Raw genomic sequence first — 11,321 nt, 5'->3', positions numbered from 1 at the left:
GTTTATATTATCTTACACGTTTTCATGTATAAACATTGAATCTTTTACATCATGGGGTGTATCTATTTCCTTATTGTTGTAGGATTAGTATTTGTTTCTGGTAAGTATTGTTTTACATCATGGGGTGTATCCATTTCCTTATTGTTGTAGGATTAGTTTTTGTTTCTGGTAAGTATATAATTATTGCTTCAACATGACATACATAATGAAATAAAACGTAAATAACTATTGCAATGGAGAAACACCTCTGTCGCAAATACTAAATGACAATTCTGATGAGTTTATTTACTAACAACTAGTGGTTTATAATTTGTATTGATATGTATTGTCGAAATGCGCATCTGGTGCAACAAAATTGGTACCGTTAATTTTATTAATCATGTACTAGAAAGATCGTGATTTGAAGCCTTGATCTGTATCACTGATTCATACATGTATTTTTCCGGTTCAATATTAGGGTTTCAGTGATATTGAATAAATTGCAAAAAGTAAAATAACAAAAATACCGAACTCCAAGGAGAATACAACACGGTAAATCCCTTATCAATCAAATCAAATCAAAAGATAAATCACATCAAACGAATGGAAAACAACTGTCACATTTCTGAATTGGTACAGGCATTTTCTTATGTAGAACACAGTGGATTAAACCTTGGTTTATAGCTAGCTGTCTTAACCTTTCACTTGTACGACAAAATGAGATATTTAAAATGCAAGGATGTGTATTACTAATAAATCATCAGTGTAACAATGGTGAGAATTGTCTCAATAAAACTATTACATACACGTAACTTCAGAGTGAAATTTATAAAATATGAGAGACACAAATTATTGTAGTCATTATCATGTCATTGTCAAGCAAATCTTTTAAATTGTTAAGAACACTTTAGAAAAGGTACTCTTTCCAATGAGGAAACTATCCAACATTAAACAGCCAAAATGTGACAGCAGACAATCATTGAACATCATGATGAGGACTCGGAAGACGCACATAAAGGATGTGATAGGGTTATTGTCATATACTGATGTTAAAATGATTATTGCATACTTTTAAGGAATGTACTGTAGGATACTTAATTCATCATTATTATCATATTTATTTTATCATATGTATTTCATATTTTTACGTTGAACATGACGCTGTATTTCTAATTTTCCGTAGATTAATGAGTAACATTTTATTATTTCCATAGATTATATACATAGAGAATATCATATATTTTTTTCAATATCACACCTGTATCAACCCGAGACACTAATATAATCCCAAAGGCTCTTATATTGGCTGAGGGTTGTTTATGAAAAAGCCATATCATAATCACTAGTATACACTTTATTATATACATCTACCTCAAGTATAACCAATCTGTATGTATTTTGCATGTGACATAACGTATTTAACATATTAGGGGTTTGATATATATTTTGTAACCATGACTGCTATCGATTACCTGACGTCATACAGATTAAGGGTTTGATAAAGACTTTGTAACCGTGACTGATATCGGATGGTTAATAAGCACGATTGTCATAAATTGTATTACACGTACAGTTTATCCGTATTTACTACTAAGAATATAATACAGTGATTAAGATCATAACACAATTTTGACTGCTGTATTTTTGACATTTATACCTATTATGTCTGTTGGTTTTGTTCACGCATCGTTGTCAATATAATGGAATTTGATGCGACTTTCATAAAAGTGGTGAGAGGTCTAGCTAGCTATATAACCAGGTTCAAGCCACCATTTTGTACATAAGAAAATGTCTGTACCAAGTCAGGAATATGACAGTTGTTATTCATTCGTTTGATGTTTTGAGCTTTTGATTTTGCCATTTGATTAGGGACTTTTCGTTGTGAATTTCCTCAGATTTCAGTATATTTGTGATTTTACTTTATATATATATATATATATTGTTTTTGTTTGTAGGTGAGAAACACTGTCATAAACAATGTTTACATGACACAGAATGTGACCACGGACAGTACTGCAGAGTTGACTTGGAAGGGTGCCACTCCGAGTGCATGTCTTCAAAGAATGATCTCCCGCCACCCGTTATAGGTATGAGACATATCAATACACTTTTTTTTAGAAATGGGAACGGACAATGTGTCAAAGAGACAACCACACGAACAAATAGCAGAAAACTGCATAACGCCTACAAGGGGTCTTCAATGCAGCGAGAAAATTGCACTCCTAGAGGTGGGCTTCAGCTGACACCTAAACAATATCGTATACTAGTTAAGCGAATAAACACCATATTTAACTCCGAAACATATATATGAACTAAAATTAAAGCACAAATCGTATTATTTAAAAACCATCAGTGACTTTTTAACTATAATTTATTCAACAACTTTTACAAACATTCATGCACTGTGTCGATCAAATGAATAAAATCCTTTGAACTGAATCGTTCTGATATTGTTATATCACTAATTGATACTATATATGTTTTTTTCACATCAAATAAAGTTATGCATGCTTCTTAAATGAATCGGTTCGATGTTAAGGTGGAATTAGAAGTTTAAGTAGTTTTCGCCGTAGAGCAAATGCTTGTTGTGACTTTTTTTTAAATCACATCAACGCGTAAATGTATGTTAAAGATTTAAAATATACCAGAGGGAAACTCAAAATCACAAGTCGAACAAAATGACAAAACCATGGCAAAAATAAAGACCAACAGAAAAACAATAGTTCATAGCATAGATAACTACAGACTAAGCAACACGAACCCCACCAAAATTGGAATGATCGCAGTTACTCCGGAAGGTAAGCAGATCCTGCTTCACGTGTAGCATTCGTCGTGTTGCCAATGTTAGTACGTCAAACTCGGCAATAAGTCTATAATACATCATTGTAGGAAAGCGGAATACTGGATGTAGCCAGGTACCAATGTTCTGTCCACAACCTTGTAATAAGTATATAATACATCATTGTAGGTAAGCGGAATACTGGATGTAGCCAGGTACCAATGTTCTGTCCACAACCTTGTAATAAGTCTATAATACATCATTGTAGGAAAGCGGAATACTGGATGTAGTCAGGTACCAATGTTCTGTCCACAACCTTGTAATAAGTCTATAATACATCATTGTAGGAAAGCGGAATACTGGATGTAGCCAGGTACCAATGTTCTGTCCACAACCTTGTAATAAGTATATAATACATCATTGTAGGTAAGCGGAATACTGGATGTAGTCAGGTACCAATGTTCTGTCCACAACCTTGTAATAAGTCTATAATACATCATTGTAGGAAAGCGGAATACTGGATGTAGTCAGGTACCAATGTTCTGTCCACAACCTTGTAATAAGTCTATAATACATCGTTGTAGGTAAGAGGAATACTGGATGTAGTCAGGTACCAATGTTCTGTCCACAACCTTGTAATAAGTCTATAATACATCATTGTAGGAAAGCGGAATACTGGATGTAGCCAGGTACCAATGTTCTGTCCACAACCTTGTATTAAGTCTATAATACATCATTGTAGGAAAGCGGAATACTGGATGTAGTCAGGTACCAATGTTCTGTCCACAACCTTGTAATAAGTCTATAATACATCATTGTAGGAAAGAGGAATACTGGATGTAGTCAGGTACCAATGTTCTGTCCATAACCTTGTAATAAGTCTATAATACATCATTGTAGGTAAGAGGAATACTGGATGTAGCCAGGTACCAATGTTCTGTCCACAACCTTGTAATAAGTCTATAATACATCATTGTAGGTAAGCGGAATACTGGATGTAGTCAGGTACCAATGTTCTGTCTACAACCTTGTATTAAGTCTATAATACATCATTGTAGGAAAGCGGAATACTGGATGTAGCCAGGTACCAATGTTCTGTCCACAACCTTGTATTAAGTCTATAATACATCATTGTAGGAAAGCGGAATACTGGATGTAGTCAGGTACCAATGTTCTGTCCACAACCTTGTAATAAGTCTATAATACATCATTGTAGGAAAGCGGAATACTGGATGTAGTCAGGTACCAATGTTCTGTCCACAACCTTGTAATAAGTCTATAATACACCATTGTAGGTAAGAGGAATACTGGATGTAGTCAGGTACCAATGTTCTGTCCACAACCTTGTAATAAGTCTATAATACACCATTGTAGGAAAGCGGAATACTGGATGTAGTCAGGTACCAATGTTCTGTCCACAACCTTGTATTAAGTCTATAATACATCATTGTAGGAAAGCGGAATACTGGATGTAGTCAGGTACCAATGTTCTGTCCACAACCTTGTAATAAGTCTATAATACATCATTGTAGGAAAGAGGAATACTGGATGTAGTCAGGTACCAATGTTCTGTCCACAACCTTGTTATAAGTCTATAATACACCATTGTAGGAAAGAGGAATACTGGATGTAGTCAGGTACCAATGTTCTGTCCACAACCTTGTTATAAGTCTATAATACATCATTGTAGGAAAGAGGAATACTGGATGTAGTCAGGTACCAATGTTCTGTCCACAACCTTGTAATAAGTCTATAATACATCATTGTAGGAAAGAGGAATACTGGATGTAGTCAGGTACCAATGTTCTGTCCACAACCTTGTTATAAGTCTATAATACATCATTGTAGGAAAGCGGAATACTGGATGTAGCCAGGTACCAATGTTCTGTCCACGACCTTGTATTAAGTCTATAATACATCATTGTAGGAAAGAGGAATACTGGATGTAGCCAGGTACCAATGTTCTGTCCACTCCCTTGTAATAAGTCTATAATACATCATTGTAGGAAAGCGGAATACTGGATGTAGCCAGGTACCAATGTTCTGTCCACAACCTTGTAATAAGTCTATAATACATCATTGTAGGTAAGAGGAATACTGGATGTAGCCAGGTACCAATGTTCTGTCCACAACCTTGTAATAAGTCTATAATACATCATTGTAGGAAAGAGGAATACTGGATGTAGTCAGGTACCAATGTTCTGTCCACAACCTTGTATTAAGTCTATAATACATCATTGTAGGTAAGCGGAATACTGGATGTAGCCAGGTACCAATGTTCTGTCCACAACCTTGTAATAAGTCTATAATACATCATTGTAGGAAAGAGGAATACTGGATGTAGCCAGGTACCAATGTTCTGTCCACAACCTTGTAATAAGTCTATAATACATCATTGTAGGAAAGAGGAATACTGGATGTAGTCAGGTACCAATGTTCTGTCCACAACCTTGTAATAAGTCTATAATACATCATTGTAGGAAAGAGGAATACTGGATGTAGCCAGGTACCAATGTTCTGTCCACTCCCTTGTAATAAGTCTATAATACATCATTGTAGGAAAGCGGAATACTGGATGTAGCCAGGTACCAATGTTCTGTCCACAACCTTGTAATAAGTCTATAATACATCATTGTAGGTAAGAGGAATACTGGATGTAGCCAGGTACCAATGTTCTGTCCACAACCTTGTAATAAGTCTATAATACATCATTGTAGGAAAGCGGAATACTGGATGTAGTCAGGTACCAATGTTCTGTCCACAACCTTGTAATAAGTCTATAATACATCATTGTAGGTAAGTGGAATACTGGATGTAGTCAGGTACCAATGTTCTGTCCACAACCTTGTATTAAGTCTATAATACATCATTGTAGGTAAGCGGAAAACTGGATGTAGTCAGGTACCAATGTTCTGTCCACAACCTTGTAATAAGTCTATAATACATCATTGTAGGTAAGAGGAATACTGGATGTAGCCAGGTACCAATGTTCTGTCCACAACCTTGTATTAAGTCTATAATACATCATTGTAGGTAAGAGGAATACTGGATGTAGCCAGGTACCAATGTTCTGTCCACAACCTTGTAATAAGTCTATAATACATCATTGTAGGAAAGCGGAATACTGGATGTAGCCAGGTACCAATGTTCTGTCCACAACCTTGTAATAAGTCTATAATAAATCATTGTAGGTAGGCGGAATACTGGATGTAGTCAGGTACCAATGTTCTGTCCACAACCTTGTAATAAGTCTATAATACATCATTGTAGGTAAGCGGAATACTGGATGTAGCCAGGTACCAATGTTCTGTCCACAACCTTGTAATAAGTCTATAATACATCATTGTAGGTAAGAGGAATACTGGATGTAGTCAGGTACCAATGTTCTGTCCACAACCTTGTAATAAGTCTATAATACATCATTGTAGGTAAGTGGAATACTGGATGTAGCCAGGTACCAATGTTCTGTCCACAACCTTGTAATAAGTCTATAATACATCATTGTAGGTAAGCGGAATACTGGATGTAGCCAGGTACCAATGTTCTGTCCACAACCTTGTATTAAGTCTATAATCCATCATTGTAGGTAAGCGGAATACTGGATGTAGTCAGGTACCAATGTTCTGTCCACAACCTTGTAATAAGTCTATAATACATCATTGTAGGAAAGCGGAATACTGGATGTAGTCAGGTACCAATGTTCTGTCCACAACCTTGTAATAAGTCTATAATACATCATTGTAGGAAAGAGGAATACTGGATGTAGTCAGGTACCAATGTTCTGTCCACAACCTTGTATTAAGTCTATAATACATCATTGTAGGTAAGAGGAATACTGGATGTAGTCAGGTACCAATGTTCTGTCTACAACCTTGTAATAAGTCTATAATACATCATTGTAGGAAAGCGAAATACTGGATGTAGTCAGGTACCAATGTTCTGTCCACAACCTTGTAATAAGTCTATAATACATCGTTGTAGGTAAGTGGAATACTGGATGTAGTCAGGTACCAATGTTCTGTCCACAACCTTGTATTAAGTCTATAATACATCATTGTAGGTAAGCGGAAAACTGGATGTAGTCAGGTACCAATGTTCTGTCCACAACCTTGTAATAAGTCTATAATACATCATTGTAGGTAAGAGGAATACTGGATGTAGCCAGGTACCAATGTTCTGTCCACAACCTTGTATTAAGTCTATAATACATCATTGTAGGTAAGAGGAATACTGGATGTAGCCAGGTACCAATGTTCTGTCCACAACCTTGTAATAAGTCTATAATACATCATTGTAGGAAAGCGGAATACTGGATGTAGCCAGGTACCAATGTTCTGTCCACAACCTTGTAATAAGTCTATAATAAATCATTGTAGGTAAGAGGAATACTGGATGTAGTCAGGTACCAATGTTCTGTCTACAACCTTGTAATAAGTCTATAATACATCATTGTAGGAAAGCGGAATACTGGATGTAGTCAGGTACCAATGTTCTGTCCACAACCTTGTAATAAGTCTATAATACATCATTGTAGGTAAGCGGAATACTGGATGTAGCCAGGTACCAATGTTCTGTCCACAACCTTGTAATAAGTCTATAATACATCATTGTAGGTAAGAGGAATACTGGATGTAGTCAGGTACCAATGTTCTGTCCACAACCTTGTATTAAGTCTATAATACATCATTGTAGGAAAGCGGAATACTGGATGTAGCCAGGTACCAATGTTCTGTCCACAACCTTGTAATAAGTCTATAATACATCATTGTAGGTAAGAGGAATACTGGATGTAGCCAGGTACCAATGTTCTGTCCACAACCTTGTAATAAGTCTATAATACATCATTGTAGGTAGGCGGAATACTGGATGTAGTCAGGTACCAATGTTCTGTCCACAACCTTGTAATAAGTCTATAATACATCATTGTAGGTAAGCGGAATACTGGATGTAGTCAGGTACCAATGTTCTGTCCACAACCTTGTAATAAGTCTATAATACATCATTGTAGGTAAGCGGAATACTGGATGTAGCCAGGTACCAATGTTCTGTCCACAACCTTGTAATAAGTCTATAATAAATCATTGTAGGAAAGCGGAATACTGGATGTAGCCAGGTACCAATGTTCTGTCCACAACCTTGTAATAAGTCTATAATAAATCATTGTAGGAAAGCGGAATACTGGATGTAGCCAGGTACCAATGTTCTGTCCATAACCTTGTAATAAGTCTATAATACACCATTGTAGGAAAGCGGAATACTGGATGTAGCCAGGTACCAATGTTCTGTCCACAACCTTGTATTAAGTCTATAATAAATCATTGTAGGAAAGCGGAATACTGGATGTAGTCAGGTACCAATGTTCTGTCCATAACCTTGTAATAAGTCTATAATACATCATTGTAGGAAAGAGGAATACTGGATGTAGCCAGGTACCAATGTTCTGTCCACAACCTTGTAATAAGTCTATAATACATCATTGTAGGAAAGCGGAATACTGGATGTAGCCAGGTACCAATGTTCTGTCCACAACCTTGTATTAAGTCTATAATACATCATTGTAGGAAAGCGGAATACTGGATGTAGCCAGGTACCAATGTTCTGTCCACAACCTTGTATTAAGTCTATAATCCATCATTGTAGGTAAGCGGAATACTGGATGTAGCCAGGTACCAATGTTCTGTCCATAACCTTGTAATAAGTCTATAATACATCATTGTAGGTAAGAGGAATACTGGATGTAGCCAGGTACCAATGTTCTGTCCACAACCTTGTAATAAGTCTATAATACATCATTGTAGGAAAGCGGAATACTGGATGTAGTCAGGTACCAATGTTCTGTCCACAACCTTGTAATAAGTCTATAATACATCATTGTAGGAAAGCGGAATACTGGATGTAGCCAGGTACCAATGTTCTGTCCACAACCTTGTAATAAGTCTATAATACATCATTGTAGGAAAGCGGAATACTGGATGTAGTCAGGTACCAATGTTCTGTCCACAACCTTGTAATAAGTCTATAATACATCATTGTAGGAAAGAGGAATACTGGATGTAGTCAGGTACCAATGTTCTGTCCACAACCTTGTATTAAGTCTATAATACATCATTGTAGGTAAGAGGAATACTGGATGTAGTCAGGTACCAATGTTCTGTCTACAACCTTGTAATAAGTCTATAATACATCATTGTAGGAAAGCGAAATACTGGATGTAGCCAGGTACCAATGTTCTGTCCACAACCTTGTAATAAGTCTATAATACATCATTGTAGGAAAGAGGAATACTGGATGTAGTCAGGTACCAATGTTCTGTCCACAACCTTGTAATAAGTCTATAATCCACCATTGTAGGAAAGCGGAATACTGGATGTAGTCAGGTACCAATGTTCTGTCCACAACCTTGTAATAAGTCTATAATACATCATTGTAGGTAAGCGGAATACTGGATGTAGCCAGGTACCAATGTTCTGTCCACAACCTTGTAATAAGTCTATAATACATCATTGTAGGAAAGCGGAATACTGGATGTAGTCAGGTACCAATGTTCTGTCCACAACCTTGTAATAAGTCTATAATACATCATTGTAGGAAAGCGGAATACTGGATGTAGTCAGGTACCAATGTTCTGTCCACAACCTTGTAATAAGTCTATAATACATCATTGTAGGAAAGCGGAATACTGGATGTAGTCAGGTACCAATGTTCTGTCCAAAACCTTGTAATAAGTCTATAATACATCATTGTAGGTAAGCGGAATACTGGATGTAGCCAGGTACCAATGTTCTGTCCACAACCTTGTAATAAGTCTTTAATACATCATTGTAGGTAAGAGGAATACTGTATGTAGCCAGGTACCAATGTTCTGTCCAAAACCTTGTAATAAGTCTATAATACACCATTGTAGGAAAGAGGAATACTGTATGTAGTCAGGTACCAATGTTCTGTCCACAACCTTGTAATAAGTCTATAATACATCATTGTAGGAAAGAGGAATACTGGATGTAGTCAGGTACCAATGTTCTGTCCACAACCTTGTAATAAGTCTATAATACATCATTGTAGGAAAGCGGAATACTGGATGTAGCCAGGTACCAATGTTCTGTCCACAACCTTGTATTAAGTCTATAATACATCATTGTAGGAAAGCGGAATACTGGATGTAGCCAGGTACCAATGTTCTGTCCACAACCTTGTAATAAGTCTATAATACATCATTGTAGGAAAGCGGAATACTGGATGTAGCCAGGTACCAATGTTCTGTCCACAACCTTGTAATAAGTCTATAATACATCATTGTAGGTAGGCGGAATACTGGATGTAGCCAGGTACCAATGTTCTGTCCAAAACCTTGTAATAAGTCTATAATACATCATTGTAGGTAAGCGGAATACTGGATGTAGCCAGGTACCAATGTTCTGTCCACAACCTTGTAATAAGTCTATAATACATCATTGTAGGAAAGCGGAATACTGGATGTAGCCAGGTACCAATGTTCTGTCCACAACCTTGTAATAAGTCTACAATACACCATTGTAGGAAAGCGGAATACTGGATGTAGCCAGGTACCAATGTTCTGTCCAAAACCTTGTATTAAGTCTATAATACATCATTGTAGGAAAGAGGAATACTGGATGTAGCCAGGTACCAATGTTCTGTCCAAAACCTTGTATTAAGTCTATAATACATCATTGTAGGAAAGAGGAATACTGGATGTAGCCAGGTACCAATGTTCTGTCCACAACCTTGTAATAAGTCTATAATACATCATTGTAGGAAAGAGGAATACTGGATGTAGCCAGGTACCAATGTTCTGTCCAAAACCTTGTAATAAGTCTATAATACATCATTGTAGGTAAGCGAAATACTGGATGTAGCCAGGTACCAATGTTCTGTCCACAACCTTGTAATAAGTCTATAATACATCATTGTAGGTAAGAGGAATACTGGATGTAGTCAGGTACCAATGTTCTGTCCACAACCTTGTAATAAGTCTATAATACATCATTGTAGGTAAGAGGAATACTGGATGTAGTCAGGTACCAATGTTCTGTCCACAACCTTGTAATAAGTCTATAATACATCATTGTAGGAAAGCGGAATACTGGATGTAGCCAGGTACCAATGTTCTGTCCACAACCTTGTAATAAGTCTATAATACATCATTGTAGGTAAGAGGAATACTGGATGTAGCCAGGTACCAATGTTCTGTCCACAACCTTGTAATAAGTCTATAATACATCATTGTAGGTAAGAGGAATGCTGGATGTAGTCAGGTACCAATGTTCTGTCCACAACCTTGTAATAAGTCTATAATACATCATTGTAGGTAAGAGGAATACTGGATGTAGCCAGGTACCAATGTTCTGTCCACAACCTTGTAATAAGTCTATAATACATCATTGTAGGAAAGCGGAATACTGGATGTAGCCAGGTACCAATGTTCTGTCCACAACCTTGTAATAAGTCTATAATACATCATTGTAGGTAGGCGGAATACTGGATGTAGCCAGGTACCAATGTTCTGTCCACAACCTTGTATTAAGTCTATAATACATCATTGTAG

General features: G+C 36.6%; 1 long non-coding RNA gene across 1 annotated transcript; it reads left to right on the top strand.

The window, feature by feature from the left end:
• On the top strand, positions 1–2,922 carry LOC143051304 (uncharacterized). The gene is made up of 3 exons (XR_012970694.1): positions 1–100; positions 1,935–2,066; positions 2,869–2,922. It is a non-coding gene; the product is annotated as an uncharacterized LOC143051304 (long non-coding RNA).
• Positions 2,923–11,321: the final 8,399 nt, after the last annotated feature.

Source organism: Mytilus galloprovincialis, chromosome 11 (assembly GCF_965363235.1).
Source record: "Mytilus galloprovincialis chromosome 11, xbMytGall1.hap1.1, whole genome shotgun sequence".
Classification (NCBI taxonomy): domain Eukaryota; kingdom Metazoa; phylum Mollusca; class Bivalvia; order Mytilida; family Mytilidae; genus Mytilus; species Mytilus galloprovincialis.
The sequence above is the reverse complement of the archived record's forward strand: the minus strand, read 5'-3'. Positions and strand labels throughout refer to the sequence as shown.